The 25,047-nt window shown below is 37.3% G+C and overlaps 1 pseudogene; it reads right to left on the reverse strand.

The window, feature by feature from the left end:
* Positions 1–498: 498 nt before the first annotated feature.
* LOC18589595 (feruloyl CoA ortho-hydroxylase F6H1-3-like) overlaps positions 499–25,047 on the reverse strand; it is a 30,436-nt pseudogene continuing 5,887 nt past the window's right edge.

Here is a 25,047-nt window from a genome sequence, read left to right on the forward strand (position 1 = left end):
TGGTGAGTTTCGGTATTATCGAAGAAAAATGACGAAAATGCCCCTGTGAGCCAGAAAATAATATTTTATTGTTTTGATTTGGAAACGACTTATGATTTTTTGAAATGCAAGATTTAATAACTGTCGCTCATCGAGGAGATGCGGAAGCTGATGCTAAGCCTTGCGGGATTCCGATCGGTATTCGGGGTAATGAGTGCCTATCGAAACGTCGCGGTGGTTGTCACGGACCCGATGGGAGTTTCGGGTCGTGACAGAAATAGTCTTTTTTTTTAGTGAATATTATTTTTTTGACGAATAAGAGTGACAAAGGATTGAATCTCAATGGATCTTGGCAGCAAGGCCACTTAACCACTTACAATACCCCGAATTTAACATATTTTAATTATATCAATATCATATTTAACATGTCATTTATTTTTATGATTATCCTATAACAGCAAGAAAGGAAGGCATAAGTATAGTAGGAAAGAAAGGAGCAGATCCATTACATATATATATTCATATCTCAGCAAACTCAACCGTTTTCTTACCGTCATGCGCCTTACGGAAGAAATGTCTGACATAATCCGAGTACAAAACTTGCTTGTAAATCGGCTTCTCACCATTTTCTAGCACTTGAGGCAACGGTCCAATGATATCACCGGGTCTTGGATTGACAAAAATGGGAACTGAAATTCTGTTTTTACTCCCACTGGCAATCACACGGTTCTCGACACTCCTGTACCGGCCATTGCTCGGTATCTGCAGTGCGTCTCCAACATTGATCACAAGGGATCCCTTAATGGGTGGAACATGGATCCAGTTGTCACCTTGGTTTCCTTTCACATAGAGACCACCAATTTCATCTTGGAGGAGGATTGAAAGGGAAGAGATGTCGGAATGACGTCCTACTCCCACGGTGAGTTCAGGATTAGGACAAATAGGATAGTAATTTAAATTAGTTCTTACTGAACCCATCAAGAGAGACTTTGTTGTTTCATCAATTTCTTTCACATTTAGTCCATTCATTAGAATTTGGAATAATTGTTAATGACAACTTCAGAGCTCTTCATGTATTCAAGCACTTGTTCCCTGAAAAAAGAATATAATATAGTATTTTCTTAACTAAAAGTAAATATATTTTTAAGCACGCACCTTTTTGCTATATTTACATGCAGAATAATATATAATTATTAAAACTAGTGTTTGAAGAGTTGAGAGTTGTTACCTGCAAACAGGTGGCCAAAACGCACAAGATTCCTCCTCGGATACAAGAAAGAGGCTAAGGAAATCTTTCCACTCGAGAGCCTTTTCTGCTTTAGGGCTAAAACTTGTGCCAAACCGGACGTTGCTGGAAGCCGAGTGTTCCTTGGAATACTTATTCTTTTCCTCGGCGGGTAGCCCAAAGAAGCGATGAGTTGTATCTTGGACATTCTCCAGCACCTGAATGGGCACAGCATGGTTCACGATCTGGAAGAATCCCCACTTCTCTGATGCATCACAAACAGGTTTTGCCACTTTGGGGTCTTCCCAGTTTGAAATATCGATGATGGGAATGGATTCCTCAAGAATGACTTGGGTGGCACTGGCCCACATCCTTTCCTCCAAAGGTTGGATGTAAGCCTTGGGGAGGGCTTTGAGACCCATTTCTGACAAACCCTTCACTCTGTTTCCTTGATTTATGACAAAATCAGTTAGAGCTGGGAATCAGTGTTGAATTGTTGATCAGCAATTGTTGGAGCCATTGGTAACAGTATCAGTACTTTCTGATAGCCAAGAGAGAGTTGGCTTTCAAAGAAAGTTTAATGAGGTTGAGGTTGAACTTGGTGGTGAAGTACTCTTCATGCCGTTAATGGGTATTTATAAGAGTGCATTGCTGGAGGATTGGCACACCCAAAGGACTTTTCAAATGGGATGTTTATTGTGCGTATCTCAATTCTCACCAACCAACTTAGCAAATGTCATGCCTTTTAGGCCGTGCTACCTCGGAGCCAGGCCTAATTAGGAAAGGAAATTAATGACGTACTACATCAGGCACTAGTACTATGGAGGACGATCAACATTGAATACATGCTAAAGAAAAGATTGTTGTTGCATCATTTAAAGAAAAGTTTGGGTTGAATAAGGTAGATGTTTTACCCCTCCATTGATCATGCAATGAGAATGGTTTGACTTAATTTCAAGTAATGAGGTAATATTTTTGATGATATTTATTATAGAGGAAATTGTGAGAAATAACCTTTCTCATAAGCTCAATTCAAAAATATCATTTTTTATAATTTTAATTATTTTTAGTCAATTTTTGACATGACTTGACAATAATACCCTTTAACAATTTCAAACAAATTAAAATGGTTTCAGTTTTCTCTCTCCCGCTATTCAGATAAAAATTTCAAAATTAAATCTTGATTTCTCTCTCTGTTTAAATATGTCTATCTCGCCATTCAATTCATAGAGATGACATCAAGCTCTTTCTTATTTTGTATTTTTTTTTTTTGGATGGTGGATCTTGGGGTTTTTATGGGCAATGAACAGCGATTTTGCTCTTTGCAGGCAACGATTTTGCTCAGGGAGAAAGAACAGCTAAAGCATGTTTGATGGGCTTTATGGTGGTTCACAGTTTTGTTGTGGTTGGGATTGGGATGATTGTTAAGCGTGTTTGCTAGGGATTCTGATTTTTTTTAAGAGATTTTGAGTTGAAATTGTTCAAGGAATATTTTGTAAAGAAGGTATATTTTGTTTTTGTATAAGGGCAATGAGCAAGGCCTCCTGATAGGGATATATTTTCTCTTACTTTTGAGGGTTATGGAGTTTTGTAACCTATCTTTTATGAAATGCACAATTTCATGGCTTAGGAAAAAAGAAAAGTATGTGTTTTAGGTTCTTGAGTTTATTGGTTTATTCATTGAACCCCAAAATAGAGTTTACTAGTTTTTAGGTATTGTGTGACTTAATCACTGTGTGACTAGTTTTTAGGCATTACGTGATTGGTTTCTGATAAGGCATTGCGTGACTAGTTTTTAGACATTGTGTGATTGATTTTTAAGCAATGCCTAAGTCAGCAATGCCTTATTAACAAGTCACGCAATGCCTATCAACTAGTCACGCAATGCCTTATCAGAAACTAGTCACGTAATACCTTATCAAAAACTAGTCACGTAATTTTCAAAAATCACCAAAACTACTGAATTCCATTTAACAAGATCAACAACTTCAAACAATACACCATATTCCATTTAACAGCATAATTAATGAATATGAATGCTCAAAATGTTCAAAAGTTTTTCTTCATATATCAAAAATCACTATAAAATGCTTAAAAATGCTCAAAACGCTCCCAGATTTTCTTCGTATATCAAAAACTACTCCAAAATGCTCAAAATGCTTAAACATTTTTCTTTCTAGTAAGGAACACTGTCACGACCCGAAACCTCCCTCGAGCCCATGACAACTGCTGTGACGTCTCGATTGACACTCATTATCCAGAATGCCAATCGAAACCCCGCAAGGCTAACGAATTAGTTTCTTGCCTTTCCTGTGAGCAATCGTTGTTAAATATCGAGTTTTAAGAAAATATAAACTATTTTAGATCGAAAACAATAAAAATAAAATTTTCTCCACATAGGGGTATTTTGGTCATTTTTACCAAAAAATTTTGAAACCTGATAAAGATACAACGTATGGTAGAAAAATATCCACGATCGATTAAAAAAAATTTTTTGTAATCTAAATCATTCATTTAGAGTGAAAAGTTGGCTAATTAAACTAAATAAAAATATTTGATAATATATTTCATTTTCTTATAAAACAATTTTTATAGAACTATACATAAATAATTTTTGTAGCGTGAGAATAAAATAAATTCATACATACAATAATTTACAAAGTTATAATATACAATAATAATTACACTGACAAGTGGCCCATAAATACACCCAGTATTGGTGATAGTAACCTACTGTCTATGGGATAGAGGGGTCAACTGGAATCCTCGACAAAATCGGATATCTACAAGCTACCATAGGCCTGAAATGTTTGAAAAGGAGGTGGGTGAGATTTTGCAATCCCAATGAGTAAACAGACATTATCATAAATATCTAAAGGCGAGTAAAATTGAGGCAAGTTTAAACAACAAATCACAAACCATTTCATAAGGTTTTCAATTTCTTTCTTAAACCATAAAACATTTGTAATTTACCAAAACAGTTGTCAAGGCTTATAACCTTTATTAAAAACATGGCTCAAGCCAAAATCTAGTCCTCGGGGATACCTTGGCCGAGGCATCTAACCGAGTCCGCCAAGGTTGTTAAGATATTTATATGTTAGACACATTCTAGTTTGAAAACAAGCCGTTCCTTGGCGTTGGCCAAGTTACACATTCACGTGGGGGTTCGACGTGAAGTGAACTCTAACACTACCTAGGGAGTTACCCTCCTCGCCTCTACAACCGGAGTAACTATGAAACCGGGTTTACCGTACCCCTCTAATAGGTAGTCCACGGAAACCCGTCACTGCAGTGACTAAACCCACCAATTTTAATAAAATTTTGATAGTATAACGTGGCTTTTATTTATTTATCCAGCCTGCATAGTAAAAGACAGCTTACATTCTATTCCCAATGCAATTATAAACTATAGCCACATATACTCATATATCATAAGCCATTCATAAGAAAATATATTTTTCAAGACCATTGGTAGCCTCCAATTACTCAATTGCATAATCAACACAATATATTTTTATTTGTCACATCTATTTCTAAAACATCAAAAATCCCGTTTTAATCTCATTTTCATTTCATAAAATACATAAAGAGTATTTAAAAATAAACTCTAGATAATTTACAATAATAATAGGTTTATTCACTGTTTGTACAGATGAAATGCTTCCTAAGTGCCCCGATCACTGTTGGTCAGGTACGACTTCCTTGCCTTTACCGGAAGGCTCTCCTCCTAGAAACATTGCAAAATTTACCCAATTCACCACATTGATGCTAAATCACTATATAATTGACTTAAATCTTATACTAATGCATGGTATGAAATGCAATAGCCTAAAACGGCTTAAACGCGGTATTAACCTATTTTTGGCATTTTACCCGATAAATTGCTAACGCGCTCCATTTTAGCTCTAAATCGTCCCATTCTCACTCCAACATTTCTAACCATTAAATATCAGCCAATAACCTTTTAAAATCACCAAAATCAGTTCACTTTCCTCCTTGAAAAATTCGGCCAAAAATGGGACATTAACTCGGTAAATTTTCTACTTTTTTTTTCTATCACATTTAACCATTTTTCATCATTTTCTCTTCATTTCTCTTAGAATAAAAATCAGATCATCATCATTGTACCTCTTTGCAGATTCGGCCAAGGGTGGGTATTGTGAAAATTTAATGCTTTCTTGCCCAATTTAATTTCTAAACACATTTAACTAACTAAAACTATCAATTTAACTAAAAATTAAAACCTAAAAATTTCAATTTCTCCCCCCTTGAAATTCGTCCAGCCCTTGATGTCACTTTTAGATCTCTCTCCTCAAGCATGCTAAATGGAAACAAAGGCATAGGAAAGGTAGAAATCAAGCTAAAGTCGAAAAATCTTACCGTTAGACTCGTAAACGGGCAAAAAACGCGAATTCCCCTTTGAATTTTCTTGTTTCTCTTTGGTTTTTCTCTTTTCTTCCTTTCCTCTCTATTTTCTCTCTTGTTCTTTCCTTATGGCCGGCCAGCACTTAGTATGGGGTTTAAATGGGCTGATTTTCCATTAAAATAATATTAAACAATTAAAAAGTGCCATGTGTCACTTTCCCATTGGTCCATTTTTAAAATTTTGTCTTTTAAACTTCAATTTTTCACCACTTAACATACCATAGTTGTTCATACCAAAAATAAATAAATCCTATGATTTTGACAAGTTTTGGGTGGTGAAAATTACGGTTTTTACCTAGAGATTACAAAATTACCGTTTTACCTCTATGTTTCGAAAATTACCGGAATTGAAATTTTTCACTTCCTATCATTAAATTATACTCCAAATAGTTAATCTTGGTCAAAAATTTCACTCCATGATCAAATTATTATCTTAGGTGGCAAAATGACAATTTTTGCCCCAGAACATCAAAATTTTCAATTTTACCCCTAATGAACCCTCAAACTCCGAACAATCATTTTTAGTCATTCCTGGACTATAAAATATTAAATTTCATCCTATAATTCCTATTTGAACTAGTTCGAGGTTAAATCAACTCAAGTGTACCGTTAGGTACGATACCAAGTTTCGTCTATTCTTAGGTGCTTTCCTAGCATAATAACATGCTACTCAGTGCATGTATGTCATGACATGTGTTTATAGGGTCGGGTTTTACAAATACTCTATGTGAAGGAAGTCAGAGAGTTTGATTTGATTCATTCCTCATTCCCAAAGGCACTAGAGTGTTTGATTTTGTTCTTTCCAAGCTCGACGACACCACAGCAACAATGTCAGTTATCAGTGAAAAGGTCAGTCAATCTAAAAATAAAACTTTCTTCTCATTAATTTTTTGGTGGGTTTGTGGGATATGTTCGTGTTTTTTTAATCTTTTTCAATTGTTATGTTTAAACTGTTTTCTTCCCGATTTTATAGTTGTACCAAAGTTTTGAACTACAACAGATATGGCATGTAATCGGTTAACTGCTTTTTAGGGTTTTTAACGTGTCACGACATTGGTTATTTTAGCGCAGTTCATGTAACGAGTCAGTAATTACACTGATTGACATGTCACATGCCATGGGTATTTTAGGCTAGCTCGTGTAAGGAGACAGTAATTATAGTGATTGACGTGTTTATGTTGGCGTGTAACAAAATTTGACTTGATATGCATGGCGTGTAACAACATTTTACTTGATATGCATGGAGTGTAACAACATTTAACTTGATACGTATGGCGTGTTACAACATTTTACGTTATATATATGGCATGTAACAATATTTTACGTTATATGCATGGCGTGTAACAACATTTTACTTGATATGCATGGCGTGTAACAACATTGTACTTGATATGCATGGCGTGTAACAATTTTTGACTTGATACAAATAGCGTGTAACAACATTTTACATTATATGCATGGCGTGTAACAAAATTTTATGTTATGTGCATGGCGTGTAACAACATTTTACTTGATATGCACAGTGTGTAACAACATTTTACTTGATATGCACAACGTGTAACAACATTTATTTCTTTTTTTAGTATACCTTGTTGCACATTATGGGTTAACTAACTCATGCATGTGTGCCATGTTTTGCAGATGCAGTCCAAACAGTATGAGGATCATGACAATTTGCTTATTGTGCCATGAGAGAAATGGGGGTTCAATGTCTCTATTAATACCCACTGTAAATGGTCGCAACTGCATTACATCAACAAGACTCTTCAAAAGAAAGGGGAGTATGATGCAGTGAAGCGTACATGCTTCGGAATGTTGCTGGACGTATATCCACAAGGCTACTTTGCATTGGTCCCCTATATAACATCATGATTCATCAAATCACTATGATAGATTCAATAGAGCATGAGCTATGGTTTGCCATTGGCAAAAGCAAGGCGCGCATATCAAAGCAGGAGTTTTGCCTTATCATTGGACTGAAGTTTGGTTGAATGCTTGATGTGTTCACACGACCGTATGAGGTTGTTACTGATTGAATTCATGCGAGATAATGGAACGGGCAGCAGAGTGTTAAGCTGCAGGCATTGCTTGATATGTTCCGCGGAGGCAACTTTCAGCGACCAGAAGACGCGACCAAGATGGCACTCGTCTTGATTGCGAATAACATTTTATTTGGTTAAGGCTACCGTAGACAGGTAGCACCTTGGCTCTTGTCATTGGTGGAGGACATCGACACTTGGAATGTGTTCCCATGGGGTCATTACGTTTGGAGGCTAACCTTGGACTACCTTTTGAAGGGATTCGAAGTGCTTGCCTCAAACTTGCAGAAGGATAGTTTACGGTACAACATTTATGGATTCGCTGGGTGATACAAGTGCTGTCACATAACATTTTTCATCTTCCTTTTGACATAATAATTTATGGTTACACTCATTTATCATTTACGGTTTGATAATGGTTACATTTGATTTGCAGTTCTGGGCAATGGAGGCAATTCTGGCCTTGCGAAAGATAGTTGCCCCTCTACTCCGAAGGACAACGTCTGCCCACTTATGTGCAAATGGCAATGCAATCAGAAGCCAAAAGATTTTACAAGGCAGTTAAGATGTTGAAGTTATCTCAACATGTGAGTGAACAACTATTAATTTTTACTGTGAATTTGTATAATAATTTTCCCTAAAATTTAATCACAATCCCTGTTTTATAGTTATGGGCAATTGAGACCTTGGAGCTCACCCCGGATGAGGCCAAGCGGGAGTATTTTGTGGACATCAATGTCCTGTTATCTGAGGGCCACCAATACATGCCAATAGGACACATGGAGGATCGAGTACATTGGGGCTTAGGTGCGAAGGAGAAGAGGAGAAACTTGAAGCAGAAAAGAGCCACTGGTGCCATGAAACAAAGGTGTACCACCGCTGCTAGAGTCAATGAGCTGTCAAGCCCCGAGTTAATAGAAGAAGGGGACGATCATGGTAATGGAAGTGAAGAGCCGGTAAGGACAGTTCTAACGATTTGTGTTCAACAATTCCATATGTGATTATCGAATAATATATTTGTGTTTGCAGTTGGACCATGCGACAGCTCCACAACCACCGAGAGGTCTTTCACAGACTCACAGTGCTAACAAACCATTGGTAAGATTGGTTCTAACAGTTTGTGTTCAACAATTCCATATGTGATTATCAAATAACATATCTGTGTTTGTAGTTGGACCACGTAATGACAACTTTTCAACCACCGAAAGGTCATCCTCAAACGTACAATGCTAACGAGCCCATGATAAGATCGATTCTAACGGTTTATGTTCAATAATTCCATATGTGATTATCGAATCTGTGTTTTTAGTTGGACCATGCGACGATAGCTCCTCAACCACCGAGAGGTTCTCCTCAGATGCATAATGCTAACAACCCGTCAGTAAGATCGATTCTAATGATTTGTGTTTAACATTTTCACATATATTTATAGAATAACACAGTAATTTCTATTGTTACAGTTGAGGGAGGCGATGATAGCTCCTCAACCAATGATCGGTCCTACTCAACCCCACAATGGTAACAAGCTGTTGATAAGGATATTAAAGTTCTAACGATTAATGTTCAACAATTCCATATATGATTATTGAATAACACAGTAATATATGTTATTGTAGTTGACCTATTCGAGAAGATTCAATGATGGGGTAGTCACGAAGCGTCAACTGTGATGGATCATGTGTCACGACCCGGAACCTCCCTCAGGCCCATGATAATCGCCGCAACGTCCTTGATTGACACTCATTATCCGGAATGCCAACCGGAACCCCGCAAGGCTTACATATCAGTTTCTTTCCTTTCCTGTGAGCAATCATTGTTAAGTATTGAGTTTTTAGAGAATATACACTATTTTAGATAAAAAACAATCAAAATAAAATTTTCGCCACACAGGGGTATTTTTGTCATTTTTTTCTCAAAAATTTTGAAACTGGCTAAAACGTAATATACAAGTACAAAACACATAATTCATATTCAAAATGAGTTTAAAAGTCTAAAATCTTCATTTAAAACGAAATTACGGTTATTTGAATATAATAAAAAAATAAAAGAAATATTAAGGAAAATATTCTATTTTCTTATAAAACAATATTTATAGAGTTATACGTGAATAATTTTTATAGCGTAAAAGCTAAATAAATTTATACATACTGAAATACAGTAAGCCAAAATATTTATTTTATTTACAATAACAAGAGGGCCCCCGAATAAACAAAAGTAAAGAGGACTGTGAACCTACGATTTGGAAAATGCAGATCCAATGGTAGTCCTCGATGAGATCAGCTATCTACAGTCTATACTGAACCTGAAATGGGTGGAAAGGAGTTGGGTGAGATTTTGCAATCCCAATGAGTAAACAGACATTATCATAAATATCTAAAGGCGAGTAAAATGGAGGCAAGTTTAAACAACAAATTTCAACCCATTTCATAATGTTTTCAATTTATTTCTTAAACCATAAAATATTTGTAATTTACTAAAACAATTGTTAAGGCTTATGTCTTTTATTAAAATAAGGCTCAAGTCAAAACTAATCCTCGGGGATACCTTGGCCGAGGCATCTAACCGAGTCCGCCAAGGGTGTTAAAATATTCACACGTGAAACACATTTTTATTTTTAAAAACCAGCCGTTCCTTGGCGTTGGCCGAGTTACACATTCACGTGGGAGTTCGACGTGAAGTGAGCTCTAATACTACCCCAGGAGTTACCCTCCTCGCCTCTACAACCGGAGTAACTATATAACTGGGTTTACCGTGCCCCTCTAACAGGCAGTCCACGGAAACCCGTCACTGCAGTGACTAACCCACCAATTTTAATAAAATTTCGACAGTATAACGTGGCTTTTATTTATTTATCCAGCCTGCATAGTAAAACAACTTACATAAATTTCCCAATGCATTCACAAAATATAGCCACATATACTCATTTCTCATAAGCCATTCCTAGGAAAATATATATTTTTCAAGTCAATTTGTAGCCTCCAATTACTCAATTTCATAATCAATACAATATATTTTTATTTGTCACATTTATTCCTAAAACATCAAAAATCTCGTTTTAATCTCGTTCTCATTTCATAAAATACATAAAGGGCATTTAAAATAAACTATAGATAATTTACAATAATAATAAGTTTACTCACCGTTTGTACAAACTAAAAGCTTTCTAAGCGCCCCGATCACTACTCGTCGGGTACGACTTCTTTGCCTTTTCCGGAAGGCACTCCTCCTAGACACATTACAAAAATTTACACAATTCATCACATTGATGCTAAATCACTATATAATTAACTTAAATCCTATTCTAATGCATGGTATGAAATGTAATAGCCTAAAACGGCTTAAACGCGGTATTAACCTATTTTTGGCACTTTGCTCGATAAATTGCTAACGCGCTCCATTTTAGCTCTAAATCATCCCATTCTCTCTCCAACAGTTCTAACCATTAAATATCAGCCAATAACCTTCTAAAAACAACAAAATCAGCTCACTCCCTTCCTTGGAAAATTCGGCCAAAAATGGGACATTAAGTCGGTTAATTTTCTACTTTGTTTTTCTATCACGCTTAATCGTTTTTCATCATTTTCTCTTCATTTTCCTTAGAATAAAATCAATTCATCATCATTGTACAGCATTGAGCATCCAGCCAAGAGTGGGTATTGTGAAAATTTATTGATTTCTTGCCCAATTTAATTTCTAAACACATTTAACTAACTAAAACTATCAATTTAACTAAAAATCAAAACCTAAAAATTTCAATTTCTCTCCCCTAGAATTTCGTCCAGCCCTTGATATCACTTTTTGATCTCTCTCCTCAAGCATGCTAAATGGAAATAAAGGCATAGGAAAGGTAGAAATCAAGCTAAAATCAAAAAATCTTACCATTAGACGCGTAAACGGTCGAAAACCGTGAATTTCCCTTTGAATTTTCTTGTTTCTCTTTGATTTTTCTTTTTTTCTTCCTTTCTTCTCTATTTCCTCTCTTGTTCTTCTTTATGGCCAGCCAGCACTTAAAATTTGGGTTTAAATGGGCTGACTTTTCATTAAAATAATATTATATCATTAAAAAATGCCACATGTCACTTTCCCATTGGCCCATTTTTAAAATTTCATCCATTTGTTTCTAAAATTTCACCATACACTTGTCTCATATATTCATAGCTTAGATAAAATTCTCAGACTCATCCAAAGTCTCGGTGGAGTAATTTTTGAAATTTACACTTTTGCCCCCGTAAAAGTCAAAAATACATTTTTGCCCCAAAAATTGAAAAATTGCCCATAGACATATTTTTCATCCCTTATACTCATAGCATTCTCCAATTTGTCAAATTTGATCTAAATTCTCTCAAAATCTCAAATTTTGTCCGTGGGTGGCAACATTACGATTTTACCCCTACACTCCAAAAATCACCAGAATTAAACTTTTTCGCTTCCTATTATTAAATTATACTCCAAATAGTTAATCTTGGTCAAAAATTTTACTCCATGATCAAATTATTATCTTAGGTGGCAAAACGACGATTTTGCCCTAGAATATCAAAATTTCTAATTTTACCTCAAATGAACCCTCGAACTCCGAACAATCATTTTTAGTCATTCCTGGACTATAAAATATTAAATTTCATCCTATAATTCCTATTTGAACTAGTTCGAGGTTAAATCAATTTAAGTGTACCGTTAGGTACAATATCGGGTTTCGTCTATTCTTAGGTGTTTTTCTAGCGTAATAACATGCTACTCAATGCATGTATGTCATGACATGTATTTATAGGGTCGGGTTGTACAATTCTACCCCCCTTAAAATAAAATTTTGACCTCAAAATTTCACTTACCAGATTCGACGAATAGATGCTGGTATTGGTTCCTCATCTGATGCTCTACTTCCCATGTCATTTCCTCCATTCGAGCACTTTTCCACAACACTTTGACCATTGAAATATTCTTGTTTCTCAGTACTCGATCCTTTCGATCCAAGATACTCACAGGTTGTACCTCGAACTTCAAATCGTCATGCAACTCGATCGGAGGTGCTTCGAGGACGTGAGAGGGATCTGGTACATATTTCTTAAGCATGGAGACATGGCAAACGTTGTGGATCCGATCTAACTCCGGAGGTAATTATAATCGATAAGCCACTGGTCCAATCCTTTCAATGATTCGGAATGGTCCAATATATCTCGGGTTGAGCTTTCCCCTCTTCGCAAATCGAATCACACCTTTCATTATCCAATAAAACACCATAATTTATCATGATAGTATAATCAATAAGATTTAATACTTCAAAGTATTCAAATTATTACCTTTTCAAGGAGAAACCTTAAGAAAAACTTTATCATCGATCTTAAACTCCAAGTCTTTTCTCCGTTTATCTGCATAGCTCTTCTGCCTATCCTGGGCTACCTTTAGCCTCTCTCGTATAACCTTGATCTTGTCATTAGTTAGCTCGATCAATTCCACACTCACTAACTTTCTTTCACCCACTTCATCCCAACAAAGTAAAGTACGACATTTCCTTCCATATAAAGCTTCGTATGGTGCCATACTAATGCTAGACTGAAAGCTATTGTTGTAAGCAAATTCCACCAATGGCAAATGTCTGTCCCAACTCCCAATAAAGTCAATGACACAAGCCCGTAACATATCCTCCAAGGTCTGGATAGTCCTCTCTGACTGACCATCCGTTTGTGGGTGAAAAGCAGTGCTAAATTTCAATTTGGTTCCGAGAGCTTCTTGAAATTTTGGCCAGAATCGAGAAGTGAATCGAGGATCTCGGTCTGACACTATGGAAACGGGAACTCCATGTAGCCTCACAATCTCATCTATATAGAGCTGAGCTAGCTTCTCAATAGAGTATGTACTATGGACAGCTAAAAAGTGAGCGGACTTAGTCAACCGATCTACGATCACCCAGATCGCATCCTTTCCCCTCTGTGTCCGCGGCAATCCCAAAACAAAATCCATAGTTACATGCTCCCATTTCCACTCAGGAACAGGTAAAGACTGAAGTGTACCTGCTGGCCTCTGATGCTCCGCCTTAACTTGCCGACATACGAGACACTTTGCTACGAATTCTGCTACGTCTCGCTTCATACCCGGCCACCAATAATTCTCCCTGATAGTCCTATACATCTTGGTGCTTCCGGGATGTAATGCATAGGCAGATGAATGGGCTTCTTCCATGATCGCTTGTCTCAACTGGTTTCCCTCAGGAACACAAACTCGATCTCTAAACATCAAGACGTTATCCTCTCCAAATCTGAACTCACTGACTCCCCCATCGGTCAGTTTTTGAATTTCTTTTCTTAACTCATCATCAGACCTCTGAATGTCCTTGATCTGATTAAGTAACGAAGGTCGCACAATGAAGTTTGCCAATAAGGATCCATCCTCACAATTTCTCAACTGGACCCCAAGAGATTTCATCTCTATTAATGCTGGAAAATAACAACTCTGAAGTGCTGCTAAAGACGATGAAGACTTACGACTTAAGGCATCAGCTACAACGTTCGCCTTTCCCGGATGATAGTCTATCACCAAGTCATAATCTTTTATCAAATCCAACCATCGCCTTTGCCTCAAATTAAGCTCCTTTTGGGTGAGCAAATATTTTAAACTCTTGTGATCCGTAAATATCCGACAATGCTCACCATACAAGTAATGCCTCCAGATTTTTAAAGCAAACACCACTGCTGCTAACTCTAAATCATGGGTAGGGTAATTTGCTTCATGCCTCTTTAGCTGTCTAGAAGCATAAGCCACAACTTTTTCATCCTGCATCAATACGCACCCCAACCCCAACTTTGAGGCATCACTATATACTAAAAATCCCTTACCATTAACAGGAAGTGTTAAAACGGGAGTGGAGGTTAACCGGTTCTTTAGCTCCTGAAATCGATTCTCACAAACATCATCCCACACAAACTTAACTCCCTTACGAGTTAGACGGGTCAAAGGAGCTGCTATTAAGGAAAACCCCTGAACAAACCTCCGATAATAACCAGCTAATCCGAGGAAACTACGAATCTCCGTCACTGTCTTAGGTTGCTCCCATTGTAAAATTGCCTCTACTTTCTTAGGATCAACATATATTCCAGTTCTCGATACTACGTGTCCCAAGAATACCACTTCCTGTAACCAAAACTCACACTTCGAAAACTTTGCATACAACTGTCTTTCCCTCAAAGTTTGTAATACTATACGCAAGTGGGCAACGTGCTCATCATTATCTCTCGAGTAAACCAGTATGTCATCAATGAACACAATAACAAACTTGTCCAAGTAAGGGTGGAACACCCTATTCATGAGATACATAAAAGCTGCCGGTGTGTTAGTTAACCCGAAAGGCATGACCAAGAACTCATAATGACCGTACCGAGTCCTGAACGTTGTCTTGGGTACATCCTGTTCTTTAATCCTCAACTGATGATACCTAGACCTTAGATCAACCTTGGAAAACACTGTAGCTCCCTATAATTGATCGAAAAGATCATCAATCCTCAGTAACGGATACTTTTTCTTAATGGTCATTCTGTTAAGCTGTCGGTAATCGATACATAACCAAAGTGTACCGTCTTTCTTTTTCACAAATAAAATCGGTGCTCCCCACGGAGATATACTAGGGCGTATAAAACCCTTGTCCACCAACTCTTGCAATTGTACTTTCAACTCCTTTAACTCTGCCAGAGCCATTCTATACGGAGGGACAGAAATAGGTGCGGTACCCGAAAGCAAATCAATAGGGAACTCAAGCTCTCGATCAGGAGGCAGTCCAGGTAAATCATCAGGAAACTCACTTACTATCGGGACATCCTCTAACTTAGGTTCCCCTTTTGAAGTATCAATCACGTATGCCAAATAAGTCGAATACCCTTTCTGCACTAATTTTGAAGCTTTGATGGCCGAGATTACACAGGACGGTAATACTCGGCGTTTCCCTACAAACACAATCTTTGCTCCCTCCGAATTTCGAAGAACAACTTCCTTTCGAAAACAATCCACGTTCGCTCGATGTGCAGTTAACCAGTCCATACCCAATATTAGATCAAAATCCAGGATCCCTAGAGGAATTAAGTCACCCCTAAATTCTTCCTCGCCTACCCTTACCCCACAGTCTCTATAACAACTGTTTCTAACTAGCTTTTCTCCTAAAGGGGTGTGAATTACAATTTCTTCCTCTAATGGTGACAAGTTTCTATCAGTAATTGATGCACATGTGGTGCTCACATAAGACCTATCTGAGCCAGAATCTATCAAAACATAAGCATCTTTATCAAATAAAGACATAGTACCTATCACTGCTCCAGGTTGGACCTGTGCCTCATCTTCCGTCACAGCGAAAACTCTTGTTGAGGTACGAGTCTGTGGTCTCGAAGGTGGATGTGCCGGGGTATTACTTTCCACACCGGACCGTATGGCCACTCCCTGTCTCGGTGGCAACCCAGAAGAATCTCTCCTCTGTATATCAGTGCGAGCTAGTGAAGATGATGCAACTACCGTGGCTCGTCCTAACCGTGGGCAATTACTCCTAATATGACCCGTCTGTCCACATTGGAAACATCTTGTTGGCTCTCTACATAGCCCACTATGATAATTCCCACAATTTCTGCATTTGTCAAAACCTCCGAAACTCTTCCCAGAACCAGTCATAGTAGATCTGCTAAACCTCAAAGGTCTCTGTTGTGATGGTGGAAATGGAGGTCGAGGAGATGTCACGGAAATAGAAGTAGTACTCCCTGAAATCGCTAAGTCCTTGCCTCTTTTTACTGGCTGACTAGAAGACATACTAGGATTCCTCCTTTTTGCAAACTCAGTCCGAATCCTCCTATTCTCAATCGCGAGCTTCTCAGCTCGTAAAGCCATCTGTACCACCTCCTTATGCGGCTCCCTACCAGTCACTGTCATCCGCTCTCTAATCTCATTACGGAGCCCTTCCTCGAAATAACTGGCCTAATCTTGCTCAGATTTCACCAGATCCGGCACATATAACATTAACTCGTTAAAACGAGTCTCGTACTCCTTTACAGTTAGATTCCCCTGTTTCAAACTCAAAAATTCTCTCTTCTTTTCTCTTTGATGAAAATAAGTGAAATACTGACCATCAAATTCCTTGAGAAAATCGAGCCACGTCTGAGGAGTAGTGGAACGGGACTTCACTGAATTCCACCAAGTACGAGCCCTCTTATCTAATAATCTCGTAGCCACCATCAGCTTCATGTCGTCGTCTAATCTCATATCAGAGAGAGTCTCTAAAACCTGATTAATCTAGTCCTTTGCCACAATGGCATCCAACTCACCCGTGAAAGACACACAACCGAGCTGTCTAGCCTCCTTTAGCTTCTTAGAAATGGATACATCTTGTACCGGTGGTGGAACTAAAGGAGTAACTGGTGGTACTATAGGTGGAACTTGACCAGTCGGAGCTCCACCAGCCATTGCGGTAAAGAAAGCTGCCAATGCCTGTGCTACCTCAGTAGGCATGGTGGGAATACCCGTAGGTGGCGGAGGAGGTGGAGGATGTGGAGGACTATCGGCCTGCTCAGTAGTAGGTGCTGCCCGAATGGTAGACGTAGCCGATTCTTCCCCTACTGCATCTAGCTGACGACGTTGGGAACGACCTTTTCCCCTCCCAACCGATCTAGTGAGAGGTGGGCGTCCGAGTCGAGGAGGCATAATAATCTATAAGAGAAAACGAGTAAGCTTAGGGAACCTTAGGCTCTATATGAAAATGCATGCATTCTATTCAACCTAACTTAACTTAATCCGGGGCCACACTGATATTGTAATTTTTTTAAAACCACTTTAAAACTAAAAACTCTTATCTTTAAAACCAAAAGCTCCTATCTTTAAAACCAAAAGGTCTGATACCAATAGAATTGTCACGACCCGGAACCACCCTCAGGCCCATGACAATCGCCGCAACGTCCCTGATTGACACTCATTATCTGGAATGCCAACCGGAACCCCGCAAGGCTTACATATCAGTTTCTTTCCTTTCCTGTGAGCAATCGTTGTTAAATATCGAGTTTTTAGAGAATATACACTATTTTAGATCAAAAACAATGAAAATAAAATTTTCGCCATATAGGGGTATTTTGGTCATTTTTTTCTCAAAAATTTCGAAACTGGCTGAAACGTAATATACAAGTACAAAACACATAATTCATATTCAAAATGAGTTTAAAAGTCTAAAATCTTCATTTAAAACGAAATTACGGTTATTTGAATATAATAAGAAAATAAAAGAAATATTAAGGAAAATATTCTATTTTCTTATAAAACAATATTTATAGAGTTACACGTGAATAATTTTTATAGCGTAAAAGCTAAATAAATTTATACATACCGAAATACAGTAAGTCAAAATATTTAATTTAATTTACAATAACAAGAGGGCCCCCGAATAAACAAAAGTAAAGAGGACTGTGAACCTACGGTTTGGAAAATGCAGATCCAATGGTAGTCATCGATGAGATCAGCTATCTACAGTCTATACTGAACCTGAAATGGGTGGAAAGGAGTTGGGTGAGATTTTGCAATCCCAATGAGTAAACAGACATTATCATAAATATCTAAAGGCGAGTAAAATGGAGGCAAGTTTAAACAACAAATTTCAACCCATTTCATAATGTTTTCAATTTATTTCTTAAACCATAAAATATTTGTAATTTACTAAAACAATTGTTAAGGCTTATGTCTTTTATTAAAACAAGGCTCAAGCCAAAACTAATCCTCGGGGATACCTTGGCCGAGGCATCTAACCGAGTCCGCCAAGGGTGTTAAAATATTCACACGTGAAACACATTTTTATTTTTAAAAACCAACCGTTCCTTGGCGTTGGCCGAGTTACACATTCACGTGGGGGTTCGACGTGAAGTGAGCTCTAATACTACCCCAGGAGTTACCCTCCTCACCTCTACAACCGGAGTAACTATATAACTGGGTTTACCGTGCCCCTCTAATAGGCAGTCCATGGAAAACCATCACTGCAGTGACTAACCCACCAATTTTAATAAAATTTCGACAGTATAACGTGGCTTTTATTTATTTATCCAGCCTGCATAGTAAAACAACTTACATAAATTTCCCAATGCATTCACAAAATATAGCCACATATACTTATTTCTCATAAGCCATTCCTAGGAAAATATATATTTTTCAAGTCAATTTGTAGCCTCCAATTACTCAATTTCATAATCAATACAATATATTTTTATTTGTCACATTTATTCCTAAAACATCAAAAATCCCGTTTTAATCTCGTTCTCATTTCATAAAATACATAAAGGGCATTTAAAATAAACTCTAGATAATTTACAATAATAATAAGTTTACTCACCGTTTGTACAAACTAAAAGCTTTCTAAGCGCCCCGATCACTACTCGTCGGGTACGACTTCTTTGCCTTTTCCGGAAGGCTCTTCTCCTAGACACATTACAAAAATTTACACAATTCATCACATTGATGCTAAATCACTATATAATTAACTTAAATCCTATACTAATGCATGGTATGAAATGCAATAGCCTAAAACGGCTTAAACGCGGTATTAACCTATTTTTGGCACTTTGCTCGATAAATTACTAACGCGCTCCATTTTAGCTCTAAATCATCCCATTCTCTCTCTAACATTTCTAACCATTAAATATCAGCCAATAACCTTCTAAAAACAACAAAATCAGCTCACTCCCTTCCTTGGAAAATTTGGCCAAAAATGGGACATTAAGTCGGTTAATTTTCTACTTTGTTTTTCTATCACGTTTAATCGTTTTTCATCATTTTCTCTTCATTTTCCTTAGAATAAAATCAATTCATCATCATTGTACAGCATTGAGCATCCAGTCAAGAGTGGGTATTGTGAAAATTTAATGATTTCTTGCCCAATTTAATTTCTAAACACATTTAACTAACTAAAACTATCAATTTAACTAAAAATCAAAACCTAAAAATTTCAATTTCTCTCCCCTAGAATTTCGTCCAGCCCTTGATATCACTTTTTGATCTCTCTCCTCAAGCATGCTAAATGGAAATAAAGGCATAGGAAAGGTAGAAATCAAGCTAAAATCAAAAAACTTATCGTTAGACGCGTAAACAGTCGAAAATCGTAAATTTCCCTTTGAATTTTCTTGTTTCTCTTTGATTTTTCTTTTTTTCTTCCTTTCCTCTCTATTTCCTCTCTTGTTCTTCCTTATGGCCGGCCAGCACTTAAAATTTGGGTTTAAATGGGTTGACTTTTCATTAAAATAATATTATATCATTAAAAAATACCACATGTCACTTTCCCATTGGCCCATTTTTAAAATTTCATCCATTTGTTTCTAAATTTTCACCATACACTTGTCTCATATATTCATAGCTTAGATAAAATTCTCAGACTCATCCAAAGTCTCGGTGGAGTAATTTTTGAAATTTACACTTTTGCCCCCGTAAAAGTCAAAAATTTGTCATAGACATATTTTTCATCCCTTATACTCATAGAATTCTCCAATTTGTCAAATTTGATCTAAATTCTCCCAAAATCTCAAATTTTGTCCGTGGGTGGTAACATTACGATTTTGCCCCTACACTCCAAAAATCACCAGAATTAAACTTTTTCACTTCCTATCATTAAATTATACTCCAAATAGTTAATCTTGGTCAAAAATTTTACTCCATGATCAAATTATTATCTTAGGTGGCAAAATGACGATTTTGCCCTTGAATATCAAAATTTCTAATTTTACCCCAAATGAACCCTCGAACTCCGAACAATCATTTTTAGTCATTCCTGGACTATAAAATATTAAATTTCATCCTACAATTCCTATTTGAACTAGTTCAAGGTTAAATCAATTTAAGTGTACCGTTAGGTACAATAGCGGGTTTCGTCTATTCTTAGGTGCTTTTCTAGCATAATAACATGTTACTCAATGCATGTATGTCATGACATGTATTTATAGGGTCGGGTTTTACATCATGCGTCAGCATAAAAAAGACATGATGGAGTTGAAGGCTTCAATTTATCATTGACTCTGGCAATGCAAACGTTTGAGGACCGTATCATTGCTCAGATTCTAGACGGCCTAAAATCACAAGCATGTTATTCTATCTTCGCTCATATATTGGTCGTTTACGTTTAGTAGGTGTAGTTCTATTTTTTGTTCTAGGTTTATGGTTTGTGGCATTATATGAGCTAATGAATTTTCCCATTTGTCTCATTTTGTAGGGTGGTCCTTCATCTCACGATGCTAGTGAGTACCACGATGATGTTGATAATGGGCAGCATGATGAACCTGGTGTTCATATTCACAATGACGTTGTTGGTGCTGACGGAGACCTTGTTCTTGAGGCTGATTTGAATGATGCTGTGGCATGGGATATGACCATTCAATTAGATGATGCTGAAGGAGACCTTGTTCCTTAGGCTAATTTGGTTATCGATGCATCTGCGGAAAGAGAGAGGGACCTTCATTTAGTTGTGGCTGAAGGAGAGCATCTTCCTCAAGCCGATGCATTAGTCGAGGTAATAGCAGGAGGGGATGGGAACCTTGCATCACTTAAGGCTGAAGGGAACCATCTTCCTCATAGCACTCTTGAAGCTAGCGGGTCAAGATTGTCATAACCAAAGTTGTCTGATGTCCATCATCTTGTAGTAGAAATTTCAGACCCAACTGAGCAGGCACGGTTAAAATGGCAAGCAAATACATGGCAAGCCTGTACGTCGACCCCTCATTGAGCCGTTAAGATCTAAAGAACTCAATGGTGGAAGCGTACGAAGCTTTCAAGAACGACGAGTGTGCGAGGTAAGCTCATAAATAACATTACAAATATTGTTTTTTAATGAAACATTAATCCACCAACACTTTTGAAATTCATTATGTTACATATGCGGCGTAACATTGGGATCTTAGGGAATCAAGGGGCTGACTTCTTCACAACATTAGAGGATCCCAAAGAGGAAATGACAAGTGAACAAATAGACGCATGCCTCAGCGTACTGTGTAAGCGGATGACAGGGCCAAAGTCCAAGCTATACAATACCCATGCATGCGTGGTTGACACGATATTCTTCGTAAGTTTATTTGAAAATTTTTCAATTTTGTAAATACTAAGTTTTTTATTGCACTAAATGTAAGCTAATGTATACATGTTTCACAAGACACCATCCATATGCTACACACTGCATTTTCAACTGAAGATGGCCGATCCATTATGGAAATTTCATATGTATTACGGGCGTACGTGGAGGGTGAGAGGCCAACATATGACAAAAAATGGGAAGATGTTGATTTCATCCTCACGCTTTGCAATGTGGGTGGGCAATGGGTGGTTGTGAAGATTGACTTAGTGATTGGACGATCAAGGTGGTGGACTTTGCAAGAACTTCAGATGCTAAGGATAACGGAGTGCGTGCAGCTCAGATGACACCCCTTACGACAATGATGCCAATCATCTACCACCAAGCTGGTTATTTCAACAAAACACATTGAAAGACATGAGATTTAACACCGATGTCAATGGAAATTCATTTGCCAAAAGCTAAAGTGCATCGGTAAAATGATAATGTCAACTGCGGCATGTTCATGATAGGGTACATTGACGATATTTTGCAATCAAAACAGATTAGAGTTAAGCAGAACATGATTGCAAATATACGTCGCCAATACGCTCTAGAAATTTTTTCCAACAGTTGTGAGAGCGAAACTTGAATATATCAGCCTTTGTTTGTACATTTTTTTGTGTATACAATTAATTTTATTAATTTTAATATTCATACATTTTATACATTAATTTCTTAATTCAAACATAGTGCCTATAAATCTCAACAGCTAATGTAAATTTAAATTAATATTGCAACCATGTGACATGTCACCCCATTGGGGCATGGCGTGTCACCCTTGAATACTACAACAAGTCAGCGTGTCACACCCTGTATCTACTTCCACTCAGCGTGTCACCCCACAATACTGCAACAAGTCAGTGTGTCGCGCCATAAATCTGCTTCCACTTAGCGTGTCACCACAATTGGGGTGTGGCGTGTCACCCCACAATACTGCAACAAGTCAGTGTGTCATGCCATAAATCTGCTTCCACTCAACGTGCCAACACAATTGGAGAGTGACGTGTCACCCCACAATATTGCAACAAGTCAGCGTGTTATGCCATAAATCTGTTTCCACTTAGTGTGTCACCAGAAGATGTCATTGACATCTACCAATTATAGCCTAATCTTAACCCCCACACCTTCTAATCAAAATTGCCACATTGCATTTCTTTTATTAGCTTAGCATTAATATATTTTTTTGTTCATTTCATCCTTATATTTCAATTTTTTTAAAATAAAACACTAAATAAACAAATTCCTTTTGCTTATTTGACTTTAGCTTAAGTAAAAAACTAAGTTAAATAACCAATTTCAAATTTGTTTACTATTATAAATATAAGAAGAAAGAAATTATTTAGTCATTTTATATTATTTTTGCAAAAATGATAAATTAATTTTTGTAAAAATGATAAATTAATTTATTAATTAATTTACATATTCTACATTCAAATAATCAAGTAAAAAATATTTATATATATTTTCAACACCCTAAATCTTTTACACTTAAATATATGGCTTATTAATACGTATATCCCATAAGTTATCAATAATAATAATAATCTATTCAAATAGTATAGGGACTTCGCAAGTCTATTCAGTATTCAAAACTACGGACAAAATGAAATGAATAATCAAATAATATATCTACAAAATTAATAAAAAAAATAAAGACTCAGCTATAGGAGGAAACTAACAAACACAAAATCCAAATATGGATTAATGTAAGATACTGCAAGAGCAAATTGTGACAAAAGTATTGCACATGGGTTACACATTTAGTTAGGCCAACAAGCTATCTTCATCCACAAAACACCCTACATTTTCAGACATTGTCCTTCGTATTGGATAGTTGTTGCGTGTACGACCAGTTTGTTTGCAACTTGAACATGTTTCAGTCAGTGCACTAGTGGAGGGGTCGATTGACTTGGAGATGGTGTCGAATTTGTGGATGGAACTACAAATAGGGATGGGCAATTCTGTTTGTTATGCCCGTACCTCTTGCATTGCGAACATCTCCATGCTCGACTATCTCCATCAGCCAATGGAATCCTTCTCCTCTTAAGTCTTCCTGCTTAGCCTCGCCAAGGTGTTGGCAAGATGATAATTTGTTTCACATGATGGGGGATATCCCACTCACTAGGATGCCTTATCGAGTGAATGGCTTCACGTTTGCATTTACTAAAAAATACAATGAACTTAATGTTCAAGCACAATGTAAATACTATGTCAATTAGGGTTCAAATAAGAAATAAAGATATTTTGACCTTATTGCTGCAATGACATGGCTGCATGGTAGTAACTCTGTTTGGAACTCACAACATGAACACGTCTTCCTGGATAGGTTTACAAGTTCATCCATCTTCCCGTCTTTAACTTCGAACTCCACTCGATTGATAGGTTTAACCATAAAGCGATGTGCATCATTGAACCATTTGCTCAACTACCTGGCAACCCAAAGGTTGAGGGGCATGGTCACCTTGACGGCCTTCTTGTACCGGTCATGGAACCAATGCTGAAACATGTCTCTGATGAACTCAATCAAAACAATGATTGGCAGTTTTCTTGCATGCTTCAAGTATGAGTTAACACATTTTGCAATGTTGGATGTCATCATTTGGTATCGCCTTGTCAGTGAACATGCACGTGCTCATCTCTTAGGGCCTATTCTCATAAGGTCAACGTGGGCTCCCGCGTGAATCTGCTTGAGCTAGTTCATATATCTATTGAAATCGAAAACCTTATAGCAATCTTGAGCAAGGGTGAAAATCATAGAAACGTCGTCACGATTGAACTTGTTTTTAAAGTTTTTCTTCAAGAGGTAACCGCATAAACCGTTGTGCACTTCTGGGTATGCATTTTAGATTGCTTTCTTAATGCCGAGATGCTGATCAAAAATGAACATAGTGTTTTTAGGACAACCAACCGCATCACGCAGCTTTATAAGAAACCACATCCACGAGTCTTTGTCCTCAACATGGCCGATGCCAAATGTAATTAGATATACGCACTCGTTCGCATCTTTGTATACAGTGACAAACAGAACACCCTTGAACCTGCCTTTTCGATGTGTTGCATCAATTGCAACCGTAGCACGCATTACATCCCTAAACCCCCGAATACAAGTCCTGTATGACCAGAAATAATATTTGAATCTTTTTGCCTCATCAGTAGCCACTACAGTGACTGTGTCGAGATTTTCTTGTTCCAACATATAAAAATATGAGGCTAATAGTTAAAATGACTCCTCCGGGGGACCGAAAATAAGCCTCTCCGTATACTCCTTCACTTGCCAAGCCTTACCA

Source organism: Theobroma cacao, chromosome 9 (assembly GCF_053813885.1).
Source record: "Theobroma cacao isolate CCN51 chromosome 9, ASM5381388v1, whole genome shotgun sequence".
NCBI lineage: Eukaryota > Viridiplantae > Streptophyta > Magnoliopsida > Malvales > Malvaceae > Theobroma > Theobroma cacao.